The 27866-nt window shown below is 36.9% G+C and overlaps 1 protein-coding gene across 2 annotated transcripts in view; it reads right to left on the reverse strand.

Moving 5' to 3' along the window:
• UBR3 (ubiquitin protein ligase E3 component n-recognin 3) overlaps positions 1 to 27866 on the reverse strand; it is a 254192-nt gene that overhangs the window by 225682 nt on the left and 644 nt on the right. The gene's annotated exons all lie outside the window — the stretch shown is intronic.

The following is a 27866-nucleotide window of genomic DNA, read 5'->3' on the forward strand; positions in this document are numbered from 1 at the left end:
AGATGGACTTAATTGATATTTATAGGACATTCCATCCAGAAACAACAAAATACACTTTCTTCTCAAGTGCTCATGGAATATTTTCCAGGATAGATCATATCTTGTGGCGCAATTCAACCCCTGGTAAATTTAAGAAAATTGAAATCATATCAAGTATCTTTTCTTGACCACAACGCTATGAGACTAGATAATAATCACAGGAAAAAAATCTGTAAAAAATACGAACATGTGGACGCTACACAATACACTACTAAATAACCAAGAGATCACTGAAGAAATCAAAGAGGAAATCAAAAAATACCTAGAAACAAATGACAATGAAAACACAATGACCCAAAATTGATGGGATGGAGTAAAAGCAGTTCTAAGAGGGAAGTTTATAGCAATACAATCCTACCTCAAGAAACAAGAAACATCTCAAACAAACAACCTAACCTTACACCTAAAGCAATTAGAGAAAGAACAAAAAAAAAAAAACCAAAGTTAGCAGAAGGAAAGAAATCTTAAAGATCAGATCAGAAATCAATGAAAAAGAAATAAAGGAAACAATAGCAACGATCAATAAAACTGAAAGCTGGTTCTTTGAGAAGATAAACAAAATTGATAAACCATTAGCCAGACTCATCAAGAAGAAAAGGGAGAAGACTCAAATCAATAGAATTAGAAATGAAAAAGGAGAAGTAACAACTGACACTACAGAAATACAAAGGATCATGAGACATTACTACAAGCAATTCTATGCCAATAAAATAGACAACCTGGAAGAAATGGACAAATTCTTAGAAATGCACAACCTTCCGAGACTGAACCAGGAAGAAATAGAAAATCTAAACAGACCAATCACAAGCACTGAAATTGAGACTGTGATTAAAAATCTTCCAACAAACAAAAGCCCAGGACCAGATGGCTTCACAGGTGAATTCTATCACACATTTAGGGAAGAACTAACACCTATCCTTCTCAAACTCTTCCAAAATATAGCAGAGGGAGGAACACTCCCAAAAACATTCTACGAAGTCACCATCACCCTGACACCAAAACCAGACAAAGATGTCACAAAGAAAGGAAACAACAGGCCAATATCACTGATGAACATAGATGTAAAAATCCTCAACAAAATACTAGCAAAGAGAAGCCAACAGCACACTAAAAGGATCATACACCATGATCAAGTGGGGTTTATCCTAGGAATGCAAGGATTCTTCAATATATGCAAATCAATCAATGTGATACACCATATTAACAAACTGAAGAATGAAAACCATATGATCATCTCAATAGATGCAGAAAAAGCTTTCAATTAAATTCAATACCCATTTATGATAAAAACCCTCCAGAAAGTAGGCATAGAGGGAACTTGCCTCAACGTAATAAAGTCCATACATGAAAAACCCACAGCCAACATCGTTCTCAACGGTGAAAAACTGAAACCATTTCCTCTAAGATCATGAAGAAGACAAGATTGTCCACTCTCACCACTATTATTCAACATAGTTTTGGAAGTTTTAATCACAGTAATCAGAGAAGAAAAAGCAAAACAAGGAATCCAAATCGGAAAAGAAGAAGTAAAGCTGTCACTGTTTGCAGATGACACAATACTATACATAGAGAAGCCTAAAGAGGCTACCAGAAAACTACTAGAGCTAATCAATGAATTTGGTAAAGCAGCAGGATACAAAATTAATGCACAGAAATCTCTTGCATTCCTATACACTAATAATGAAAAATCTGAAAGAGAAATTAAGGAAACGCTCCCATTTATCACAGCAACAAAAAGAATAAAATACCTAGGAATAAACCTACCTAAGGAGAAAAAAGACCTGTATGCAGAAAACTATGAGGCACTGAAGAAAGAAATTAAAGATGATAGAAACAGATGGAGAGATATACCACGTTCTTGGATTAGAAGAATCAACACTGTGAAAATGACTATACTACCCAAAGCAATCTGCAGATTCAATGCAATACCCATCAAACTGCCAATGGCATTTTTCACAGAACTAGAACAAAAAATTTCACAATTTGTATGGAAACACAAAAGACCCCGAATAGCCAAAGCAACCTTGAGAAGGAAAAATGGACCTGGACGAATCAGGCTCCCGGACTTCAGACGATACTACAAAGCTACAGTAATCAAGACAGTATGGTACTGGCACAAAAACAGAAATATAGATCAATGGAACAGGATAGAAAGCCCAGAGATAAACCCACACACATATGGTCACCTTATTTTTGATAAAGGAGGCAAGAGTATATAGTGGAGAAAAGACAGCCTCTTCAATAAGTGGTGCTGGGAAAACTGGACATCTACAGGCATAAGAATGGAATTAGAACACTCCCTAAAACCATACACAGAAATAAACTCAAAATGGATTAAAGACGTAAATGTAAGGCCAGACACTATAAAACTCTTAGAGGAAAACATAGGCAGAACACTCTATGACATAAATCACAGCAAGTTCCTTTTGCACCCACCTCCTAGAGAAATGGAAATAAAAACAAAAATAAACAAATGGGACCTAATGAAACTTCAAAGCTTTTGCACAGCAAAGGAAACCATAAACAAGATGAAAAGACAACCCTCAGAATGGGAGAAAATATTTGCAAATGAAGCAACTGACAAAGGATTAATCTCCAAAATTTACAAGTAGCTTGTGCAGCTCAATATCAAAACAAACAACCCAATCCAAAAATGGGCAGAAGACCTAAATAGACATTTCTCCAAAGAAGATATACAGATTGCCAACAAACACATGAAAGGATGCTCAACACCACTAATCTTTAGAGAAATGTAAATCAAAACTACAATGAGGTATCACCTCACACCTGTCAGAATGGCCATCATCAAAAAACCTACAAACAATAAAGGCTGGAGAGGGTGTGGAGAAAAGGGAACCCTCCTGCACTGTTGGTGGGAATGTAAATTGATATAGCCACTATGGAGAACAGTATAGAGGGTCCTTAAAAAACTAGAACTACCATACGACCCAGCAATCCCACTACTGGGCATATACCCTGAGAAAACCATAATTCAAAAAGAGTCATGTATCACAATGTTCATTGCAGCTCTATTTACAATAGCCAGGACATGGAAGCAACCTAAGTGTCCACTGACAACTAAATGGATAAAGAAGATGTGACACATACATACAATGGAATATTACTCAGCCATAAAAGGAAATGAAATTGGGGCTTCCCTAGTGGCGCAGTGGTTGAGAATCTGCCTGCTAATGCAGGGGACACAGGTTCGAGCCCTGATCTGGGAGGATCCCACATGCCGCAGAGCAACTAGGCCCGTGAGCCACAACTACTGAGCCTGCGCGTCTGGAGCCTGTGCTCCGCAACAAGAGAGGCCGTGATCGTGAGAGGCTCGCGCAGCGCGATGAAGAGTGGCCCCCGCTTGCCACAACTAGAGAAAGCCCTCGCACAGAAACGAAGACCCAACACAACAAAAATAAATTAAAAAAAAAAAAGAAATGAAATTGAGTTATTTGTAGTGAGGTGGACCTAGAGTCTGTCAAACAGAGCGAAGTAAGTCAGAAAGAGGAAAATAAATACCGTATGCTAACACATATACATGGAATCTAAAAAAAAATGGTTCTGAAGAATCTACGGGCAGGATACAAATAAAGATGCAGACGTAGAGAATGGACTTGAGGACACGGAGAAGAGGAAGCTGGGATGAAGTGAGAGAGTGGCATGGACATATATACACTACCAAACGTAAAACAGATAGCCAGTGGGAAGCAGCCGCATAGCACAGGGAGATCAGCTCGGTGCTTTGTGACCACCTAGAGGGGTGGGATAGGGAGGGTGGGAGGGAGACGCAAGACGGGGGAGATACGGGGATGTATGTATATGTACAGCTGATTCACTTTGTTATACAGCAGAAACTAACACACCATTGTAAAGCAATTATACTCCAATAAAGATGTTAAAAAAAGAAAAAAGAAAAAAATGACAATGAGGCATCACCTCACATCTGGTAGTATGGCTTTTATTCAAAAAGACATGAAAGAACTAGTATTGAAGAAGATGTGGAGAAGGGAGGACTCTTGTTCACTGTTAGTGGGAATGTAAATTGGTACAGCATTGTGGAAAACAGTATGAGGTTCCTCAAAAAATTAAAAATAGAACTAGCATATGATCCAGCAATCCTCACTTTTCAATCTATTTGAAGGAAATTAAATCACTATCTCAAAAAGCATCTGCATCCCCATGTCCACTGTAGCACTGTCACAACAGCAAAGACATGGAAACAACTCAGTGTCAGCTAAAAGATGATGGATAAAGAAAATGTGATACACATACAATGGAAAAAATTATTCTGCCATAAAAGAGGGAAATCCTGCCATTTGTGACAATATGGATGAACTTAAGGGGCATTATGCTAAGTGAAATAAGTCAGAGAAAGACAAATATTGTATGATCTCACTTGTAAGTGCAATCTAAAAAAAGTTGAACTCAGAGAAACAGAGAGTAGAATGGTGGTTGTCAGGGGCTTGGGATGGGGGAAATGGATTGTTGGTCACGGTGTACAAACTTCCAGTTGTAAGATAAATAATCTCTGGCGATCTAATGTACAGCATGGTGACTACAGTTAACAATACTGTATTATATACTTGAAATTTGCTAAGAAAGTAGATCTTAGTTCTTACCACGAAAAAAAGGTAACCATATGAGGTGATGAATGTGTTAACTAAACCTTACTGTGGTAATCATTTTGTAACATATACATCATGTTACATGTATATAACAATCATCATGTTATATACTTTAAATGTATATAACTTTGTCAATTATACCTCAATAAAGCTAGAGAGGAAAATCTAGGTTGCATGGCCCTTCTAATTAAATGACAATGAGAAATTCTCTTGCTTTAAGAATCTATTATATATAGTATTTTAATACCAGCATTAAGGCTAACCCTTTCTAACCTCTTCCTAATCTCAATGTTTAATCCCTTAATACTCTCTAGAGCTTTTTTTGGTCTAAGAAAAAAAAAAAAAAAACTTTCATCACCTTGAAGTTTCAGATTAACTTGAATTCATTTTCTATTAGAAATAAGGTAATATAAAATATCTATCAATAATCTATTTCTTAATGTAGATAGTGGTACATGAGTGTTCCTTCTACTAAAATTCTTTATACTGTATACATACATTTTATACATATTTTCCTGTGTATGTAAATTTGATAACATAAAAAACACTGACTTACTTATACAGATACTCAGAATCTGAGTTAAAACCCCTATTCAGTATTACTCCAAATAAACCTAAGGCAAGGCATCACTTCCCTCTTTCTCAATGAGAAGGGTTAACCTTAATTGCCAGTGTTAAATTTCAGTGTTATAAAAACCTAAACTTCTTTTCTTTTAGAGTACCTAACTGCAAGATGGATAATTGAGCAGATGATAAGAAATATAATTACCAAAACTATGGTAAAACATTAAGTTAATAATCTCAGAGATAAAGAAGAACACCTACCTTAAAGGATTTTTTTCTATTACTGTTTAAAAAATAAACTATATCTCAAGGGATCTTTTGACCAGAATTATTTAATAGGTTCCTCTTTTTCTTTCTTCCTTACTTCGTCCTCTACACATATATATACACACAAACAACACACATAAATTCATGCGGAGTTCAAAGAAACTAAGTTCCGTTATAGAGAAAAAAGAAAAAAGTATACTTACATTTTAAGAACCAGCACATCTTTGTAACCTACCTGACAAAAATACTCTGCTCGTAGCTTACAATAAACCCTGATCAATGATAGTGAGTCATTTGCTAGACAAAATGGAACGTCGTCAAAAACTGTCTGCCTCTTGCCCAGCTCCAGTCCTCTATGATCTCTGTTCACCAAAACTGTTCCCCTCTCCTGGGTTCCTTATCTCAGCTTCTGGCAGCAACATTTTCTCAGGCATCCATAAGTAGTTCCTCCCTCTCACCTTTCAAACCAGAATTCAAGTGACTAAGTGATTTTTAGTTATGCTTACACTAGTGTATGATAAGAAAAAAGAAAATATTAAAGCCAAACACACATCTGTTGAAAATTTACATTCTTTCATAGTATTTTGGTTTGGATGAGATCTCAAGTTATTTATTTAAGTTAATAGTTATTCACAAGCTTGCTTATAATTTTAATTAGTTGGTTTAAAGTAGGCATTTTTAGATCCACAAAAATCCACAACTCTATTACAGAAGCCAACATTTTTTTCTTAAAGGGCCAGAGTAATATTTTAGGCTTTGAGAGTCATACAGTTTCTGTCAGTACTCAACTCTGCCTTTGTGAAGTGAAAGCAGCCATAAACAATATAACTAAATGAATGTGGTGTGTTCAAAAAAACTTTTTTACAAAAACAAGCAGCCAATTCCTAGGAAGTAGTTCACCAACTCCATATACTAGAGGAATCCAAAGGATATATAGCCATGGAATAGAAAAATGCAAGTCTACCTATTCATTAATCAAATTAATCCATAATCCACTGATCTGTTAGTCAATGAGGCCAGTGCTCTTAGATTATGAAAGTATTTAAAATACAGTGATCTCAATCACTGCTTAAAAAGTCTAAGATACATCTCAACTACAAAACGAAGGGCTGATAGTAAATGATCTCTAGGGTACATTCTAGCATTAAAATACTACATGTGCATTTAAAAACAGGCAGCCTGGGGACTTCCCTGGTGGTCCAGTGGGTGAGACTCTGCACTCCCAATGCAGGGGAACTGGGTTTGATCCCTGGTCAGGGAACTAGATCCCGCATGCATGCCGCAAATAAGAGTCTGCATGCCACAACTAAAAAATTCCCACATGCCACAACAAAGATCCCGAGTGCCGCAACTAAGACCTGGTGCAACCAAAATAAACAAACAAATAAATTCATAAATAAATATTTTTAAAAATAATAAAAATATAAAAAAATAGGCAGTCTAGCCTCTTCAATAAGTGGTGCTGGGAAAACTGGACAACTACATGTAAAAGAATGAAATTACAACACTCCCTAACACCATACACAAAAATAAACTCAAAATGGATTAAAGACCTAAATGTAAGGCCAGACACTATAAAACTCTTAGAGGAAAACACAGGCAGAACACTCCATGACATAAATCACAGCAAGATCCTTTTTGACTCACCTCCTAGAGAAATGGAAATAAAAACAAAAACAAATGGGACCTAATGAAACTTAAAAGCTTTTGCACAGCAAAGGAAACCATAAACAAGACAAAAAGACAACCCTCAGAATGGGAGAAAATATTTGCAAATGAAGCAACTGACAAAGGATTAATCTCGAAAATATACAAGCAGCTCATGCAGCTAACTATCAAAAAAACAAACAACCTAATCCAAAAATGGGCAGAAGACCTAAATAGACATTTCTCCAAAGAAGATATACAGATTGCCAACAAACACATGAAAGAATGCTCAACATCACTAATCATTAGAGAAATGCAACTCAAAACTACAATGAGGTATCACCTCACACCTGTCAGAATGGCCATCAACAAAAAATCTACAAACAATAAATGCTGGAGAGGGTGTGGAGAAAAGGGAGCCCTCTTGCACTGTTGGTGGGAATGGAAATTGGTAAGCCACTATGGAGAACAGTATAGAGGGTCCTTAAAAAACTAAAAACAGAACTACCATACGACCCAGCAATCCCACTACTGGGCATATACCCTGAGAAAACCATAATTCAAAAAGAGTCATGTACCACAATGTTCATTGCAGCTCTATTTACAATAGCCAGGACATGGAAGCAATCTAAGTGTCCATCGACAGATGAATGGATAAAGAAAATGTGGCACATATATACAATGTCATATTACTCAGACATAAAAAGAAATGGAATTGAGCTATTTGTAGTGAGGTGCATGGACCCAGAGACTGTCATACAGAGTGAAGTCAGAAAGAGAAAAACAAATACCATATGCTAACACATATGTATAGAATCTAAAAAAAATGGTTCTGAAGAACCTAGGGGCAGGACACGAATAAAGACACAGACATAGAGAATGGACTTGAGGACACGGGGAGGGGGAAGGGTAAGCTGGGATGAAGTGAGAGAGTGGCATAGACATATATACACTACCAAATGTAAAAGAGATAGCTAGTGGGAAGCAGGCGCATAGCACAGGGAGATCAGCTCGGTGCTTTGTGACCACCTACAGGGGTGGGATAGGGAGGGTGGGAGGGAGACGCAAGAGGGAGGGGATATGGGGCTATATATATACGCATAGCTGATTCACTTTGTTATACAGCAGAAACTAAAACACCATTGTAAAGCAATTATACTCCAATAGATGTTAAATAATAATAATAAAAAATTTTTTAAATTAAAAAAATAGGCAGTCTAAGGCCTAAAGAGATTAAAACACATTGCCCTCTAACTATAAATAATTACCAGGAAAAAAATAACTATGGAAGGCAAATTATAGGGAATATGAGCACCTCTGAAAAGGTGTTTTTTAATTTATTTATTTGTTTGTTTGTTTTTGGCTGCATTGGGTCTTCATTGCTGCACTCAAATTTCTCTAGTTGCAGTGAGTGGGGGCTACTCTTCATTGCGGTGCACAGGCCTCTCATTGCGGTGGCTTCTCTTGTTGTGGAGCACAGGCTCTAGGTGCGTGGGCTTCAGTAGTTGTGGCACGCGGTCTCTAGAGCACAGGCTCAGTAGTTGTGGCACACAGGCTTAGTTGCTCTGCGGCATGTGGGATCTTCCTGGACCAGGGCTCAAACCCACATTCCCCGCATTGGCAGGAGGATTCTTAACCGCTGCGCCACCAGGGAAGTCCCTGAAAAGATGTTTTAACGCAGATGGTTAATCAGTAAGCAAAAGAGTGGTTCACATTTCAAACCAAGATTTATTCAACAGACTCCAACTCAAAAGACCTGGATCCCAGCTATGCCAATTACTATTCATTGAGTAAGACTCACTCTTACCCCAATTAATTACTCCCCCGTGAAATGAGGACAATAATATCTACCTCAGAAATTATCATGAGGAGGAGAATGGTAAAAAAATTCTAATAAAAATAGAGAATAACAAAGCTGGTGTATGTTAATAAAACCATATCAAGAATTAAAATAAATGTGAACAGTCTAAGCATGCCAATTAAAAGACAGAGATTATCATAGTGATTTGCAAAAAGCAAAATCCAAATATATCGTCTATACAAGAAATGCACTTTCTTTGAGATATTATTGACATATAATATTATATTAGTTTCAGGAGTTCAGTATAACGATTAGGTATTTGTGTATATTGTGAAATGATCACCAATAAGCTACTTAACGAAATGCACTTTAAATATAAATATACAAAGATATATTTAAGTTAAAAGTAAAGGGAAGGAAAGATATATACCATGCAAATTCTATCTAACTTATGAACGTCAGACCAACCTTATAAATGACAAGCTCAAAGTGCCTAACTTAACTATTAAGAAACCTGACATTACATGTCTTCAGGAAAATCCAGCACTGAACACAGATGAGGGTAAACGTCTAACAGGTTGTGGGCCCTCTTCTCTAAAAGCAAAAGGTACTCTTCCAAAGTCAGAGCAAAATCCAACAGATTTTCTGAGAGCACATATACAGAAAAAAGTCCACTTAGGTGACTGGTAAATATAGCTACGAGAATACCGCGTATAATACTGTACTACAAATATGTGCATAATTAGAGATAAGCATCCCATTTAAAAACATATTCTCTAAAAAAGATGGGTAATATCATTTTTTCCTCAGTTTTTTACAAGCAAAGTACTATTTAACTCAAAAGTAAAAAAACATTATAATGATACTATTCTTTACTCCAAAAGTATACTTTATTAATAAGAGTTAATTAAATAAAACCTGTTATCAGAATAAAGGCTTTTTAAAATTTTGCATGTCAGTGTTTTTGTACCTCAGCCCAAGATAGAGTAACAAATACTGGATTTATCCCCTCATCCAAAAACAACCAAAAAAGCAGATAAAATACATAAATAGTGGTTTTCCAGACACTGAACATCAGGCAGTGAAAGACGATGATCTCTAACAGATGGGAAGCAAATGAAATGAGCCCCTTCAAATGTCAAATCTTACTGCCTTGAGGGTTTCAAGGCCACAACCCGAGGAAGGAGAACCAAATGGAGCCAGGCAAGCTTCCTGAGTTAAGGGAGGAGGCAGAACTGAGAGTCTAGGAAAATCAATGCCACTAAAGTGAACAGGACAGAGTTCCAGACAGAAAAGAATTCCACAGAGAAATAATTCCAGAAATCTATACAGGGAATCCCTGAGTATTCACCAGAGTATAGATCAGCACATAAATATGAGAAAACTACCCAAGGCCAGGAAAAAAAAAAATTTTTTTTAATTGAAAAAATTAGAACACAGCACATGTTCACATATAGAACCTAGAACAGTCATTTCCATCAGCCAGCCTGCAAAAACTCATAATTCATGAGATATTAGGTACTTTCCTTGGTAATGGGGAAGGTGTTTCCTTGGTAATGGGAAATAATTAGCCCTAGACTGAGCAATTCTCCTGACCCACCTAACAAACCATAAAGCAAAACTTGAAAGAATCAAACTGTTTCCAAAAAATTAACTACATGCCAAAACAAAGTTCAAAAATATTCGTAAATAGAAAAAATATCAAGCACCTAAAAAGGTAAAATTCACAGTGGCAGGCATCCAATGTCTGGAGTATAAAGAAGCAGAAAAAAACAATCTATGATGAGGAGAACAATCAATCAAAAATGATCCAAAATTAACACAGATGTTAGATTCGCAGAAATAAACATTAAAAGTTATTATAATGGCATTCCATATGTTCAAAAGTTAAGTAAAGATATGGAAGATATTAAAAAGTTGAACTTCTAGGGATTAAACTACAATGTCTGAGATAAAAAATACCATGGATTGGATTAACAGATTAGACAGGGAAGAAGAAAAGATTAGTGAACCTAAAGACATAGAAAGAGAAACTAGCAAAAACAAAAGACAAGAAAAAAGCAGACTGCCAAAAATGAAAAGAATAGTAGTGAGCTATGCTTCAAGCAGCTTAATATGCATATAACTAGAGTCCCCAAAAGTAGAGGAAGGTAGAAAAACATATAAAGAAATAATGTTCAGGGACTTCCCTGGCAGTCCAGTGGTGAAGACTCCACGTTTCCACTGCAGGGGGCACAGTTTCGATCCCTGGTTGGGGAACTAAGGTCCCGCATGCTGCGCAGCATGGCCAAATAAATAAATAAATAAAATAATGTTCAAATTTTTTTCCAAATTTGATTAAAATAATAAACCCAAAGTCCAAGAAGCTCAACAAGCCCAAGCACAAAAAACATGAACAAAAAAAAAACAAAACAAAAAAAACCCTACACTGAGACATCATAATCAAACTACTCAAAAGCAGGGATAAAGAGAAAATGTGAAAAGCAGCCACAGAAGAAGACAGGTCAGAGAAGCCAAAAAAAAAAAAAAAAGGATGACAGCAGATTTCTCCTTGGAAACAATGCAAGTAAGAAGACACTAGTGGGCTTCCCTGGTGGCGCACTGGTTAAGAATCCGCTTGCCAACGCAGGGGACACAGGTTGGAGCCCTGGTCCAGGAAGATCCCACGTGCTGTGGAGCAACTAAGCCCGCGAGTCACAACTACTGAGCCCACGTGCCACAACTACTGAGCCTGTGCGCCGCGAGCCCATGCTCTGCAACAAGAGGAAGCCACCGCCATGAGAAGCCCGCAACCGCAATCAAGAGTAGCCCCCGCTCGCCACAACTAGAGAAAGGCTGCGTGCAGCAACGAAGACCCAATGCAGCCAAAAATAAATAAAAATTTTTTTTAAAAAGACACTAGTATATCATAAAGTACTAGAATCCTTCGAATCATTCAAAAACAAAGGCAAAAATAAAGACATTTCCAGACATACCAAAAAAAAAAAAAAGAAAGAATCCATCACTAGCAAACCTGCACTATAAGATATGTTAAAGGAAGTCATTCACGCATAAGGTGGAAACATGGACCTACACAAAGGAACAAAACACTGGAAATTGTAACTAGATGAGTATGATTTTTTTATTATCATTTAAATCATTATTAGAAATTAGAATAGATTTTTTAATTTATTTTTTTTTTTTTTTTTTTTTTTTTTGCGGTACGCGGGCCTCTCACTGCTGTGGCCTCTCCCGTTGTGGAGCACAGGCTCTGGACGCGCAGGCTCAGCGGCCATGGCTCACGGGCCTAGCCGCTCCGCGGCATGTGGGATCTTCCCGGACCATGGCACGAACCCGTGTCCCCTGCATCGGCAGGCGGACTCTCAACCACTGTGCCACCAGGGAAGCCCAGAAATTGATTGTTTAAATAAAAATAACAACAATGTATTCAAGAGTTTATGATATATGTGAAAATAAAATGTATGACAACAGTAAGATAAAAGCTGGGAGAGGAAAAACAGAAACAAACTATTAGAAGATTCTTATACTATACATAAAGTAGTATAATGTAACTGAAGGTAGACTGTGATAAGTTAAAGATACGCTGTACACTATAAACCATAAGGCAATCAATAAAATAACAATGACAAGCTAATCAACAAAGGAGATAAATGGAAACATAAAAAATAATTTAAAAGAAGGCAAAAAGGAGGAAAAAAGCAAACAAAGGGTAGATGGGATAAATAGGAAATAAACAGCAAGATGATACACTTAAATCTAACCATATCAATAAGCATATCAAATGTAGTCGAAATACCACTGTCAGAGATTATCAAATTGGATAAAAAAAGATAGGCCCAACAAGATCAACTGCCTACAAGAAAAGGACTTTAAATAAAAAGACACAAATAGTTTAAAAGAAAAACATTCTTTGTTTTTTGGGTTTTGGTTTTTGAGTTTTTTTGGCGACGCCACACAGTTTGCGGCATCTCAGTCTCCTGACCAGGATCGAACCCATGTCCCTGCAGTGGAAGCTCAGAGTCCTAACCACTGGAGCACCAGGGAACTCCCAAGAAAAAATATTTTTAAAAATAGATACTGTCCGTGGAGAAACTGTCTTCCACAAAACTATCCCTAGTGCCAAAAAGGTTGGGGACCGGTGATACAGAGGACATATCACTGAAATTGAGAACCACATGGGAAAAGAAACAGAAAAATCAATAAAATCAAAAGCTGGTTGCTTAAAAAGAGCAACAAAAGTGACACAGGAATGAAAAAGATGATATCATTATATATTCTACAGACACTGATAGAACAATAAAATATTACAAGCAACGTTTTGCCCCTAAATTCAACAACTTAAATGAAATGGTCAAATTCCTTGAAAGATTGGAACTGCCAAAGCTCACACAAAAACATAACCTGAATAAGTAGTACATCATTAAAGGAATTGAATTTGTACTTAAAAACCTTCCAACAATAAATACTCCAAACTTAGATTGCTTCACTGCCAGTCTCTGCCCAACATTTAAGGGAGAAATATATTATATTCTACACAAAATCTTAAAAAAATTCAGAAGAGGTGGGAACCCTTCCAAACTCATTTTAGGAAAGTAGCTTTACCCTAATACCAAAATTAGACAAAGATATTAAAAAAGAAAACTATAGTTCAATATCCCTCTTGAACATAGATACAAAAATCCTCATATCAAAATACTAGCAACTCAAATCCAGCAATATATAAAAAGGGTAATACATCATGACCAAGTAGAGTTTACCCCAGGATGCAAGACTGGTTCAATACTCAAAAAATTACTTAATGTAATTCACCGTATGTACAGATTAAAAAGAAAAATCACACAATTACCTCAGTAGATGCAGAAAAAACATTTGACGAAATCCAGCAACCCACTGCTGATAATTGGGGGAAAAAAAAACAAAACCTCTCAGCAAACTAGGAATAGAAATTACTCAATTGGATAAAGAGCATCTACAAAAAACCTACAGCTAATATCAGACTTAATGATAAAAGACTTATTTTCCCCTAGCATCAGGAACACGACAAGGATATACACATTCACCACTTCTGCTCAACACTGTACTGGAAGTTGTGCCCCATGCAATCAGGAAGGGAGGGAGGAAGTAGAGAGAGAGAGAGAGAAAGAGAGAAAGAAAGAGAGAAAAGAAAGAAAGAAAAAGAAAGAAAGGAAGGAAGGAAGGAAGGAAGGGGGAGAGAGAGAAAGAGAAAAAGAAAGAAAGAGAGGAGGGAGGGAGGAAGAAATACAGAGACAGAGAAAGAGAGGGAGAGAGGGAGAAAGGAAAGGCACTAAGATTTGAAAGGAAGAAGTAAAACAATCTTTATTCACAGTCAACATGCTCATCTACATAGAAAACCTAATGGAATCCATCAAGCTACTAGACCAAATAAGTTTAGTGAGGTTGCAAGATGTAAGATCAATACACAAACCTCAACTTGAATATGAATGTTCATAACAGCTAAATTTGTAATAGCCAAAAACTGGAAGCTACTCAAATGTTCATCACCAGATGAACAGATATACAAATTGTGTTATATCCTTACAGTGGAATATTACTTAGCAATAAAGGAATGAACTACTGACACAAAACAACATGAATGAATCTAAAATAGTTACACTGAGTGAAGGACACCAGATCAAATATATGTGTGTGTATATATATCCACACCAGACTGACTTAATTTGTCCTGCCTTTGAGGATGATTTGTAAGAAGTTGAATTATCAATAATAAAATGTTTTGGGTGCTCTGATAAACATGAAAACAAAGTAAGAAAAATGGAAATGGGAAAAGGTGTTTTCCTCCTATAATTGAAGCAATAATGCATTAATTTTTGAATAATTCAGGGTTAAAAGGTAAAAACAAGATGCTGAAGTTCTCACTGAGAAAGGCTAGAATTCCTATGCACTGTTATTTTCCTGATGACTTTCTAAAAATGGTGCCCTGATTTAGGTTTTGGGAAACATTTAAAAAAAAGGCCACCATAAGAGAGTGTTATTTGGTGAACTATTTTTTTACATTTATAAATGTGGTGTTAGCATCACAAAATATAAATATACGCACATACACACACACACACACACATTCCACTAGAAATGCAAATTAATCTATAGCAACAGAATATAGATCAGTGGTTGCTGGGGGAAGAGGCACAGAAAAAAGGCAGAAGGTAGGGATTACCTTGCAGGTGGTTGCTATGTTTACTATCTTGATTGTGGTGACAGTTTTACAAGTGTGTGTGTGTGTGTGTGTGTGTGTGTATACATACATATATATGTGTATATATATATAGAAACTTAATGTACTTTAAATGTGTGCAACTTATTATAAATCAATTATGCCTCAATCAAGCTATTCCAAAAAATGCCTTCAAAATCATATGCAATTGCCTTGGTCAAGCATTCCAATCCAATGCTTTGATAAAAGGCTTTGCTTTTTAACAGTTCTATCACCAGTATAATGGAATATTAATATAGCATGCCAATGTTTCATAGTCCTGGGCAATCAATTACATAAAATTGGAATAATACCATTCTATTTATGTGTTTCTAGTCTCATTTAGTTAAAAGAAAAATTGAAGTAGGCAGGTCAAATAACTGTCCCCATTTTACATGTGAGAAAAACTACAGCCTAGGAAAATTAAGTGATTTACCCAAGGACTAAAAGATAACAAATGTTGGGAAGTGAGACCAAAACATGGCCTCATAGACAGTTATGTTCTCACAAATTCTAAACTGAAAATTAGCAAGACCAACTTCAAAGGTCCCTGGTCAAAAAATGAGTGTTCTCTAGAGATGACTGATAAGCTACCTGGAGTTCTGTGATAATGAAAATATCACTGTGAATAAATCGGAACTATAATATTCTTGCCAACCAGCATTCTAGGAAATTCTTTCCACTATTACAGGTTAGATTTCCTGAGATTCTTTAAAGAATATATTCCAGAACTTCCCTGGTGGTGCAGTGGTTAAGAATCCGCCTGCCAGTGCAGGGAACATGGGTTCGAGCCCTGGTCCAGGAAAACTCCTCATGCCACGGAGCAACTAAGCCCATATGCCACAACTACTGAGCCTGCACTCTAGAGCCCAGGAGCCACAACTACTGAGCCCACATGCCACAACTACTGAAACCCGTGTGCCTACAGCCTGTGCTCCACAACAAAAGAAGCCACCACAACGAGAAGCCCATGCACCGCAATGAACAGTAGCCCCCGCTTGCCGCAACTAGAGAAAAGCCCATGTGCAGCAACGAAGACCCAATGCAGCCAAAAACAAATAAATAAATGTATTTTTTTTAAAGCTTAAAAAAAAAGAATATATTCCATTAAATTGTCCCCATCTCTCCCAATAAAATCACCTACAAGCAGGATTATCTCTACCTGAGCAATGGCCACGGCTTAAAATTCCCTTAAGAAATCAAAACCCCAAATCTAGGCTTCATGCAAGTTTGGGGTTCAAATTTACATTACTCATGTGGCACTGGAACTCCCCAAACTAAAAATTAATTTTTAAAACTGGCACTGGGCCAACGACGTCTGTGATGGTTTAGAAAACAGCTCGCAATCTCCTTCCAGGTAAAATTCAAATTTCTTGTAAATTTTTCCTTAAAGATTTTTTCTAGAAATGCAAATGAAAAACTTAATAGACAAACTGGACAGCAGATTAGACAGAACTGAAGAAGGAATTACCTAGAAGACAGATCTAAGGAAATCACCCCCAATTCAGGGAACAAAAAAAAAAAGATAAATGGATAGAAAATGAGTGAGCTCTATTTAGAAAACAGAATGAGAAGATCCAACAAATATGTTATAGTAGCATAGTATCCAAAACAGAACATAAAGAATGGGAGAGAGTTGAAATTCAAAGAGACAATGGCTGAGAATTTTCAGAACTGATGAGAGACACAAATCCTCACCTAGAATCAGCTCAACAATGAAGCCACACCTAGACAGATCAACCTGAAAGTACAGATCACCAAAAAGTAAACCTTTAAAGTAATTAACAAAGGCAGATTACTTACAAAAGAACAATTAGATGGAATATAACTTCTCAACAACAGAGACTGGAAGACAACAGAAAAGTACCTTCAAAGTGTAAGGGAAAACAAATGTCAACTAAAATTCTTAACCCAGTTAAAATATTATTTGAGAGTGAGGCTGAAAACTACTCTAGTACCTGATTACATCATGTTCTTTCAAGCCTGTGAAGCTTTATGTTTTCTGTTCCTTCTATCCATAATGTCCTCCTTTAACTCCCAATCTCCTTCCAAATCAAATTCAAGCTCTTTGTAAAGTTTTCTTCAGCTTTCACTACTAGGCAGTATCAACAGAGGCCACAGAGGCTAAGAACACAAGATTCGGAATATGCACAGAAATCGGTGTGAATAACAGCTGTGTGACTTTGGTCATGTTGCCTCCCTGAGACTATATTTTACTTATGTAGATGATAATATCAACCCCTAAGGCTTGTTCAGAATGTTAGATTAGATATAGGTAAATTCCTGACCTACAATAAAACTCATTAATAAGAAAATGTACAGATTAGCTATTAGAAGAGACTTCAGAATATTGCTTGATCAATATTTAAAAAAAAGCATTTGAAAATTTTTATAATATAAAATATTGAGAAAAAGCAATAAACAAGGAATTAGAAAAAGTAATTTTTTAAATGATATTTATAGTAGAAACAAAAAGAAGGTATCAGGGAACAAATTTAACAAAAGATACACAATTTATGGAGGAAATTACTTTATTGATAGAGAAAACAATTTACACTACTCTCACGGTTAGGAAGATTTAATACTACAAAGATGACAACATGTGTATTCTACTGAAAAGAATTCCACTGCATGATTAAACAACAGTTTAATTGTTTCTATATTTTCTATATTTTCTCATTTTTTCTATATTTTTCCTATTTCAAACAGTATTATAATGAATATCCTTGTAGAGACTCCTTCTGCAATGTCCTCAAATTTAGCATGATTCCAAAAAATAACTAACAGAATTTTCCACAGAACTTGACAAGCTGACCCTGAAATTCAAATGAAAAAGCTAGGGACCAAGTATAGCCAAGATTCTTTTGAAGAATTATAAGGGAAATCCTGCCATATTGAGATATATTCTAATGTTATAATAATTAAAGTAGTATGATATTGTTGCAAGAGACATATCAATACAACAGAGAGCTTAGGACATATATAGGAAACTGATACGTGACAGAGGTGGCACAAAAATCAATGAAGAAAACAATGGCTGTTTAATAAATGGTGCTAGATGTTTACAGTACCCAAGACATGGAAGCAACCTAAACATCCATTGACAGATGAATGGATAAAGAATATGTGGTACATATATACAAATGGAATATAACTCAGCCATTAAAAAGAATGAAATAATTCCATTAGCAGCAACATGGATGGACATGGAAATTATCATACTAAGTTAAGTAAGTCAGACAGAGAAAGACAAATATCATGTGATATCACTTATATACAGAACCTAAAAAAAAAAAAACATGGTACAGATGAACTTATTAACAAAACAGAAACAGACTCACAGACTTGGAGAATGAACTTATGGTTACCGGGGGGAAAGGCTGGGGGGGAGGGCCAGACTGAGAGTTTAGGATTAAAATGTACACAGTGCTATATTTAAAATAGATAACCAAGAAGGACCTACTGTAAAAAAAATTTTTTTAATTAAAAAAAAATTTTTTTAATAAATAAACAGTGCTAGAATAACTGGATCCTCATATTGAAAAAGATAAAATTAGATCTCGATCTCACATTATATGTAAAAATAAATTCCAAATGTACTAAAGACCTAAAGATGAAATACAAAATGTTAAATCTTTCAGAAGAAAATTTATAAGCATTTTTTTAAACCAAGGTAAAGAGGATTGCTTTAAAAAGACAAATAGGACTTCCCTGGTGGCGGAGTGGTTAAGAATCCGCCTGCCAATGCAGGGTACACGGGTTCAATCCCTGGTCCGGGAAGATCCCACATGTCGCGGAGCAACTAAGCCTGTGCACCACAACTACTGAGCCTGCGCTCTAGAGTCCGTGAGCCACAACTACTGAGCCCACACACAACTACTGAGCTCGCGTGCTGCAACTACTGAAGCCCGCATCCCTAGAGCCCATGCTCTGCAACAAGAGAAGCCTGCACACCACTACGAAGAGTAGCCCCCGCTCGCCACAACCAGAGAAAGCCCACGTGCAGCAACGAAGACCCAACGCAGCCAAAAAATATATAAATATTTTTTAAAAACACAACTAATACAAACTACAGTAGTAAAACCAGATTTTTAATTTCAAGCTTTTTACAACACTATTATATATTACAAGGTGAAAAGACAAGCCACAGGCTAAAACAATGAAATGAGGAATCCAAAGATCAGTATCTAGCATACATTAAGACTCAGTAAAATAAAATTTAAAAACCCAGTAGAAAACAGGCAAAGAATATGAACCAGCAGTTCACAAAAGAAGAAACTAAATGGCCTAAAAACAAATGAAAAGATGTTCAACTTTACCTAGCAGTCAGGAAATGCAAAATTTTTAAATATGTTTATAACCAACAGACTGGCAAAATATTATATATAGAGAGAGAGAGAGACAGAGAGATACATATATATATATATATCACCAGTTTTGGTAAGTAGAAAAACAGGAACTCAAATTCCTGGTGGAAGTGTAATTGGGAGTAAACTGGATAAACCAACAGAAGGCAACTCTTAACTATCTAGTAATGCCGAAGAATAGAATGCACACTGTATGATCCAATGATTCCTCTCCTAAAAACATTCTGGTATATCTATACAAGGAGACACATGCAAAGATGTTCACTACAGCCCTTTTAGAAACAATGAAAAATGTAAAGCTGTCCTTCAGCAAAGAAGTAAGTAAGCAAACTATGGTTTAATCATACTATAGAATGTTTAATAGTAGTTAGAAGTGAATGAACTAGTCTATTTTAGCAACATGGCAAATAAAAAAGGCAAGCTGCAAAAGGATTCATATAATGTAAAATAATTTATGTACAATTTTCACATAAATATTGTTTAAATGTAGTACATTTAAGTAAATGTAAAAAGTAAATATAACAGTAAAACATAGGGCTTCCCTGGTGGTGCAGTGGTTGAGAGTCCGCCTGCCGATGCAGGGGATGCGGATTCGTGCCCCGGTCCGGGAGGATCCCACATGCCGCGAAGCGGCTGGGCCCGTGAGCCATGGCCGCTGAGCCTGCGCGTCCGGAGCCTGTGCTCCGCAACAGGAGCGGCCACAACAGTGAGAGGCCCGCGTACCAAAAAAAAAAAAAAAGTAAAACATGCATGGATATGACACAGGAATTTCAGGAGAATGGTAACCCCTAGGGAGGGAAAGAGGAAGGAAGGGAGAAGAGGATGATCTTTATTTTTCTGATTGAAAAAAGCTCTAAGGAAAATATGACGAAAGGTTGACCTCTATTAATCTCAGTGGTGAGTACAAAGGTATTTGTTATATTATTTTTATACTTTTATGTATACTGAAAATGTTTCATAGTTGAAAATAGTTTTAAAGAATTTAATATGAAATAAAAATGATTAGAAAAAAATTACTATTTAACAACACTTCTAAATTGCTCTGTTGTAGTTAAACCTCATAACTGTGAAGATGACTAGAAACTACACTTCCAGCTCAAGGAGAATCTTCTCCACTAAGTAGAATCTGTCTACATTATTTCTAGTAAATTAGCAATGACAAAAAGTACAATGAACACAGAAAAGAGAACACAGATTTCTTTAACTCTTATTCTTCCAAGCTCTCAGAACAGGAGTGTTGTGCTCTTTTGTTTGAATTTGTGACTTGAGTTAGATGGATACTGCTGTAGAGAAAATTCCAGATTCATAGGAAAGAAAATTTCACAAGTAATGCATGTAAACACATAGATAACATACTAAAACTCTGAATATGTGCAAAGAGAATATAAATAAAAGAGATAAATATGGCACAGGTCTTCATCATCAAATCTTTATTGAAAGTTTGTTACTTGTAGCGATATAAACTAGAAATGAAAAAAAACTGTTAATTCAGAAAATCAAATCCTGCAGTATGGTTTCACACTGTACTTACGCTATAGAAGTGTTGTCCCTACACATGAGCTTCACAGTGAAGATAAAACTCACCACTGGACTTTGCAACATGAGACTTTGCGGACAGGAATACATACAGTGAGCTAAAAAAAATAACAACAGAGGATGCCACTGCAAAGGAGATGATAAGGTTGGCAACATAGGTAGAGGCCACGTTGTGGAAAACACTGACGCCAGGCTAAGGGCGCCAGACTTTAGCTTACAAAAAATGGGAAGCCATTTTTTTTTTTTTTTTTTGGCTGCGCCAGGTCTCAGTTGCAGCCCGCGGACTGTTAGCTGCGGCATGCAGGATCTTTTTAGTTGCAGCATGGGGGCTTCTTAGTTGTGGCATGCTTGTGGGATCCAGTTCCCTGACCAGGGATCTAACCCGGGCCCCCTGCATTGGGAGCACAGAGTCTTACCCACTGGACCACAAGGAAGCTATTTTAAGCAAAGTAGTCACATATGTAAAGCAGAATTTTATATGAGTGAAGGTTAGACTGAACTGTGAGATTATTACAGGCAGGAAAACAGTAAATTACCATGGAATAGGTTATGATGTGATGAAGGCTTGACCTAAGGTAACAGCAGAGAATGAAAAGAACAAATCTAAGAGAAAACAAAAGAACAGGTCTTGGTACCAAGTATGCAAGGAGAGGGAAAGGGAAGAATCAATAATGACACAAGGAGACACTATTAGATATCTACCCAAAATCCATTCCTCTGTTTTTCCCCAGACATGAGACAACAAAGACCAAATGTAAACAAACTAAGTGATGGAACAAAAGTTTATAAAAAGCCTGGGTCCCCAATAACACTAACAAGCTGCTGAACTAGTCCTGAGATGCAAAACAGTAAATCTCTTCAAGGTTTAAGCCACTAGTAGCTGGGATTTCTGACTGGGGGAAAAATGATACTAATTTTAAAAGAAACAAAGGGAATTCTCCAGCAGTCCAATGGTTAGGACTGTGCTTTCATGGCCAAAGGCCCAGGTTCAATCCCTTGTCAGGGAACTAAGATCCCACAAGCCTCACAGCACGGCCAAAAAAACTAAAATAAAATAATAAATAAATAAATAGGAAAATAAAAAAGGAAAATCTACATGGAAGTATTTTGGAGAGCGATATAATTGATTCAATTTTAGACATGCTGACATTAAGGTAATGGGAGGGTATTCAAGTGGCCAAAAGTTCCCAAACTGGTATGACTCAAAATAACAGCTTCCTAGATTTAACCAATGAAACTTAGATTATTCAAAGTTACAGATTTCTTTACTACAGGATTTCTTTAGATGTTACACATTTCAGACAGTCAAGAAGATACGACGTGAAGTGTTTCCCAAATTTGCCTGGCCACAGTACACCCCTCTGTAGTAGAAAATCTCTGTAAAACATGTCTAGAGAAATAGATAAAGTATAGCTGATCCTTGAAACTTTAAGAATAGCGTATTCTAGGGACTTCCCTGGTGGTCCAGTGGTAAAGAATCTGCCTTCCAATGTGGGGGACATGGGTTCGATCCCTGGTCCGGGAACTAGGCCCGCACACCACAACTACTGAGCTCGCGCACTGCAACAGGAGTGCCCGCATGCCACAAACTACAGAGCCCATGGGCCCTGGAGCCCGTGCGCCACAACTAGAGAGAGAAAATCCACATGCCACAACTAGAGAGAAGCCCGCACGTCAACAAAGAGCCCGGGCCACAACGAAGGATCCCACGTGCCGCAACTGAGACCAGACTCAGCCTAATTAATTAATTAATTAAAAATAATAGAGTATTCTACAAAGAACTCACTAATACATGAAAAGATAATACAATTAGAATATCACCATTTTGCAGCCCCTAATAAAATAATAGATCTAGACAATGATAATCGATAGCTGCAAAAATCTTTAACATGATAGGGAACTTCATGACAAATGGATTGGGCTGACAAACCTGAACCCACTGATCAACCTAACATTTACTAAAGAATAGACAAGGAGACATTCTGTGGCTCCAGCTATTATTCAACAGGAAGTATAAAACACCATGATAAAGTTTTCTTGCCCCCTCCCCAAAAAAAGAGAACCTAAAATTTGATCAAGACTCTAGATCCAACTACTAGCGTACAAGAAATAATGGGCAGAGGAACAAGTTACATATCACAGAGATGCAATCAGTAAAACCCAGAATGTCGGTTTCTTTAACTAATAAATTGCAAAGAAGGAAAAAAGACGGGGGGAGGGGGAGACTATAAATTAAGATTCTTAAGAGAAATAAAAACCAAATACAACATTAGGACATTGTTTGCATCCTACTCCTAAATTAACCCTAAGAAATCATTTATGAGACAAGTGGGAAAATCTGAATACTCACTTGCTATTTGAAGATATTAAAAAAATCACTGTGAATATTTTAGGTACTATAATTGTGGTAACAGTACTGTAATTCTTTTGTGATAAAATACATATAACATAAAATTTATTATTTAACCATTTTTAAGTGGTATTAAGAACATTCACATTGTTGAGCAACCATCACCACCATCCAACTCAAGAACAGTTTTATCTTCCCAAACTGAAACTCTACCCATTAAACAATAACTCTCCATTCCCCCTTGCCCCCAGCCCCGGACAACCACCATTCTACTTTCTGTCTCTGTGAATGAGACTATTGCAGGTACTTCATATAAACAGAATCATACAACATTTGTCTTATTGTGTCAGGCTTATTTCACTTAGCATAAGGTTTTTAAGGTTCATCCATTTTGTAGCATGTGTCTGAATTTCATTTCTTGTAAAGGCTGAATAATATTCCATCTTATGAATATGCCACATTTTGTTTATCCATTCATCTGTCAGTGGACATTTGGGTTCAGTTTTATTTTTCAGGGTTTGTATCTCTTTACTGAGATACATACTTAAACATTTATAAACTGAATTATAAGATACCTGAGATTTGCTTCAAAATAGATAAAAAAGATATCACTTTTCACTTATCAGGTTAACAAAGATCAGAAAAACTGGTAACACCATATACATTGGCCAAGATGTGTGGAAACATGCTCATTCAAATACTGTTGGTGGGAGTGTAAATTAATCTCTTTGGAGGGCTCTATCAAAGTTTAAAATGCACATTTCCATTAACCAAGATATAATATAACTTCTGATAATTTATCCTCACACATATACTCACATATACACAAAGAAATGTATACAAGAATACTGACTACAATAAAGCTTATATTAAGCCCAAGACTGGAAACAATTTACATGTCTATCAGTAGGGAACTGACTGAATAAATTACAGTAAAATACAAAAATATGAAAATGCAATAGAATACAATTTAACTTCAAAAAAGAAAATAAAATGGTTCTATGTGTACTAGTAAGAGACAGAATCCAATAAGTACGTTCACAGGAAAAAAGCAAGATTCAGAAGAGTATAACACTGTTCAACCAGACATTCACTGCTTTGATTTCTGGCATTGTCACACACCAAATAACCTAAAAACTTCCTACAACACAACATCTAGAAATGCTGAGTAAATTATAACTAAAATCTTTTAAATGTATAACTAAGCTCAAAAGTAAGGGAAATCTCTCACTGAGGTGTGGGATGGAGGAAAGAGGAACCTTTACTTTTTACTTTTCCACCTACTTTTATGTTATAACCAATAAGTATTACTTTTGAAATTAAAAAAGAAATCAGTCCTGAAGTACGCTGAAAAAAGATGCTATAAATTTAATAATCCATGCCACTCCCTGAATAACTAAAGCAATGTAATCTCAGGGCAAATTTTCAGGTATAACAGCTACTATTTTATCCAATTTAATTCAACATTTACTACTAAGTACAAGAGCCTTTGAAAAATAATAGCAAGATGAGGTTCCTATTTTTTAAGGAGTTTAGAATCCGTGAGGAAGAATAAGGAGGCAAAAGAAATCAATAATACACGATAGAACATGAAAATGGTCATCCTCTGCATCAAAATTTGAAAACTAAATGTTTAAAATTCCAATTTCTGGTTCGTAACATCAGAACCCCAAACCAGTCTGACATTAGTTTAGATTTTCCATTACTTTTTTTCTTTTTTTTCTCCATTATGTTTTTTGAACTCATCCATCCATTAATCATTTGTGGCAATGACTGTACTTACATTAGTGGCAACATACAATTATTAATACAGTTTCTATAGGCTTTGTGATCTCTTCCCACAAATGAATTCTCAGTTGTTTTCTTCCTTTGATTCGTATACCTGTTAATAGGCCACATTTATTATATCAGTACTACTAATCAAAAATAACTGAATTCCCTGGTGGCACAGTGGTTAAGAATCTGCCTGCCAATGCAGGGGACACGGGTTCAAGCCCTGGTCCGGGAAGATCCCACATGCCGCGGAGCAACTAAGCCCGTGCGCCACAACTACTGAGCCTGTGCTCTAGAGCCCGCGAGCCACAACTACTGAGCCCGTGTGCCACAACTATTGAAGTCCGCGTGCCTAGAGCCCATGCTCCGCAACAAGAAGCCACTGCAATGAGAAGCCCGCACACTGCAACCAAGAGTAGCCCCCGCTCGCTGCAACTAGAGAAAGCCCGTGCGCAGCAACGAAGACCCAACACAGCCAAAAAATAAACTAATTAATTTAAAAAAAAAAAAAAAGGAAGGGTACTTGTAGAGGCAATAGAGAGAAGTACTGAACTGTCAGGCTCTGGAGCCAGCATGCCTAGCCAGCTACCTGTGTAATCCTGAGCAAGTTTCTTAAAACTCTGTGCCCCACTTTCCTCTTCTGTACAATGGGGATAATAACAGTAACAATCTCAGAGTTATTGATTAAGTGAGTTAATGTAAAGCAGATTTTAATATTTGACCACTATTTTCCAAATAGATGAATAAAACTCCAAAATTTTAATAGCACTCTGTTGTTGAGACTGGTGTGAAAGAGAGTCACATGTTCTGCTTACTCCTAAGCCTTCTGGGGGACAATCTGGAAATCCCACTTTGAGAATTTATCCCACTGATATTCTTGCACAGGTACACAAAGAGAGGTATACCAGTTTTTTATTTCATACTGAAACCAAAATGTCCATCAAAAGTGATGACTAAATAAAGAATGGCAAATTTATGACATGAAACACTATGCAGCAGATTTTTTTTTTAACAGAGTACACTGATTTACTGACATGGAAAGATCTCAAATAAGTGAAAAATTCAAGATGTATACAACAGTGCACATGATAGGTTACCTTTTGCATAAAAAGAGGCTGAAATATCAAAATACATATTCATCCTTGTTTCTTTTTGCACTAAGAGGAACTAGTAACAGTGTGAAGAAACTGGGCAGATGGGAGACAGGACGGGAGGGAAACTTCAAACTGTGTATCTTTTTATTTTATTTTTTTGCTTTTTTAGCTACATAAATATCTTATCTATTCAATTGTCAATTTTTACAGTATTTTTAAGTGTCAGGTATACACTTTAAGCTGGCAAATGTTAGCTGCAATTATTACTATTGTTGTTACTAGCAATAGCAGTATTATAAGTATTATTGTCATTAACAAGCTCAAAACAGCTCCTTTCTGAAGCTTTTTTCTTACTCCCTCTGCACAGAGCCTTCTCTGACTCCCAGACTATTTAAGGAATTTATCATTTTCTACTCTAGTGTAAGCGGCTTAAGGGGCAGGTCAATGTCTTGTTCATTTTTAATATCCTAGGAGCCTTGCTTGTACCTAGTCGATACTGGTACATATTCTGGAATATTCTGGAATAACAGTAACCTACAAGTACTCCAAAGAAAATAGTGACCATTTCTAACGGGATTAGACTCTATCATTAATTATAAGACCAGAAAACTGAAAAACTTGAATAACTGGATTTGCTAACATTCTTTCGGCTACTGACCAGCCAAAATCTCCTCTCTTTGACTAAGTTTTTCTTTCCCCGGGACTTCCCCAGACACTGACATCATGTCCCAAGCCAAGACACAACATGCACCAACTCTTTAACTCACTGCAATCTCTGAAATGTCTTTTGTCCTAAATCCCAACACCCTGGTACATCATTCCTATCGAAAAAGCATGAGTGTTTCCTTTCAGATAGAGGTTCACATATTAGTCAGTGCATAAAGTGCCCTTTTAACTGGAGAAGACCTAAACACATGATTCGTAATTTGCTCAGTGTTTTGTTTGTGCTGGTATGGAAGGTATTCTATAATTGACTGCTCGCTCGGTAGCTCAATTCTAGATGTCATTCCAGCACACCAAATACTCCACTGACAGCTCAACAGTCACTTTTCATACAGGCCCCTCCCCTTCCCTCCTCCCTCAACCCCCATCAGCTCAAGAGCTCCTTCCCTCATACTGACACACTGACAGTTCAGAAGTCCCTTTCCACAAGCTGTCCTCCCCTGCAGCTGCAAGACCACCTCCCCGAGTCGCATCATCCAGCGACCCAATTCGGTCCCCAATATCATCCCTCTCCCAGCCAATCCAAATCACATCAGTCTCTTCCCAAGAAACAGGCAGCTTTAAAGCCTTTCCCAGCAAGTACGCAATTGACAGCTCGACAACAGATTCCCCGAGTATCCTCTCCTCTTCTCTCCGCTCCTACCCCACGCACTGGCTCTTTTCTCTCAATCACTCGTTCGCCCTGGCTTCCCCGAAAATTCACAGCCTTGTTCCCTAAATACGCTCTCCGCTCTCCCCCTCCTCCCCATCCCCTTCACCGCTGACAGCTCAGTCACTTCCATCCCCATGTGGCTGCAACCTCCTGCCCCACTCCTTTCCCTTGACAGCTCTGGGTCGGCTCCAAGCTC

This window comes from Delphinapterus leucas, chromosome 8 (genome assembly GCF_059928025.1).
Source record: "Delphinapterus leucas isolate spDelLeu-1000000601 "Yukka" chromosome 8, BTC_Dleu_Yukka2, whole genome shotgun sequence".
NCBI lineage: Eukaryota > Metazoa > Chordata > Mammalia > Artiodactyla > Monodontidae > Delphinapterus > Delphinapterus leucas.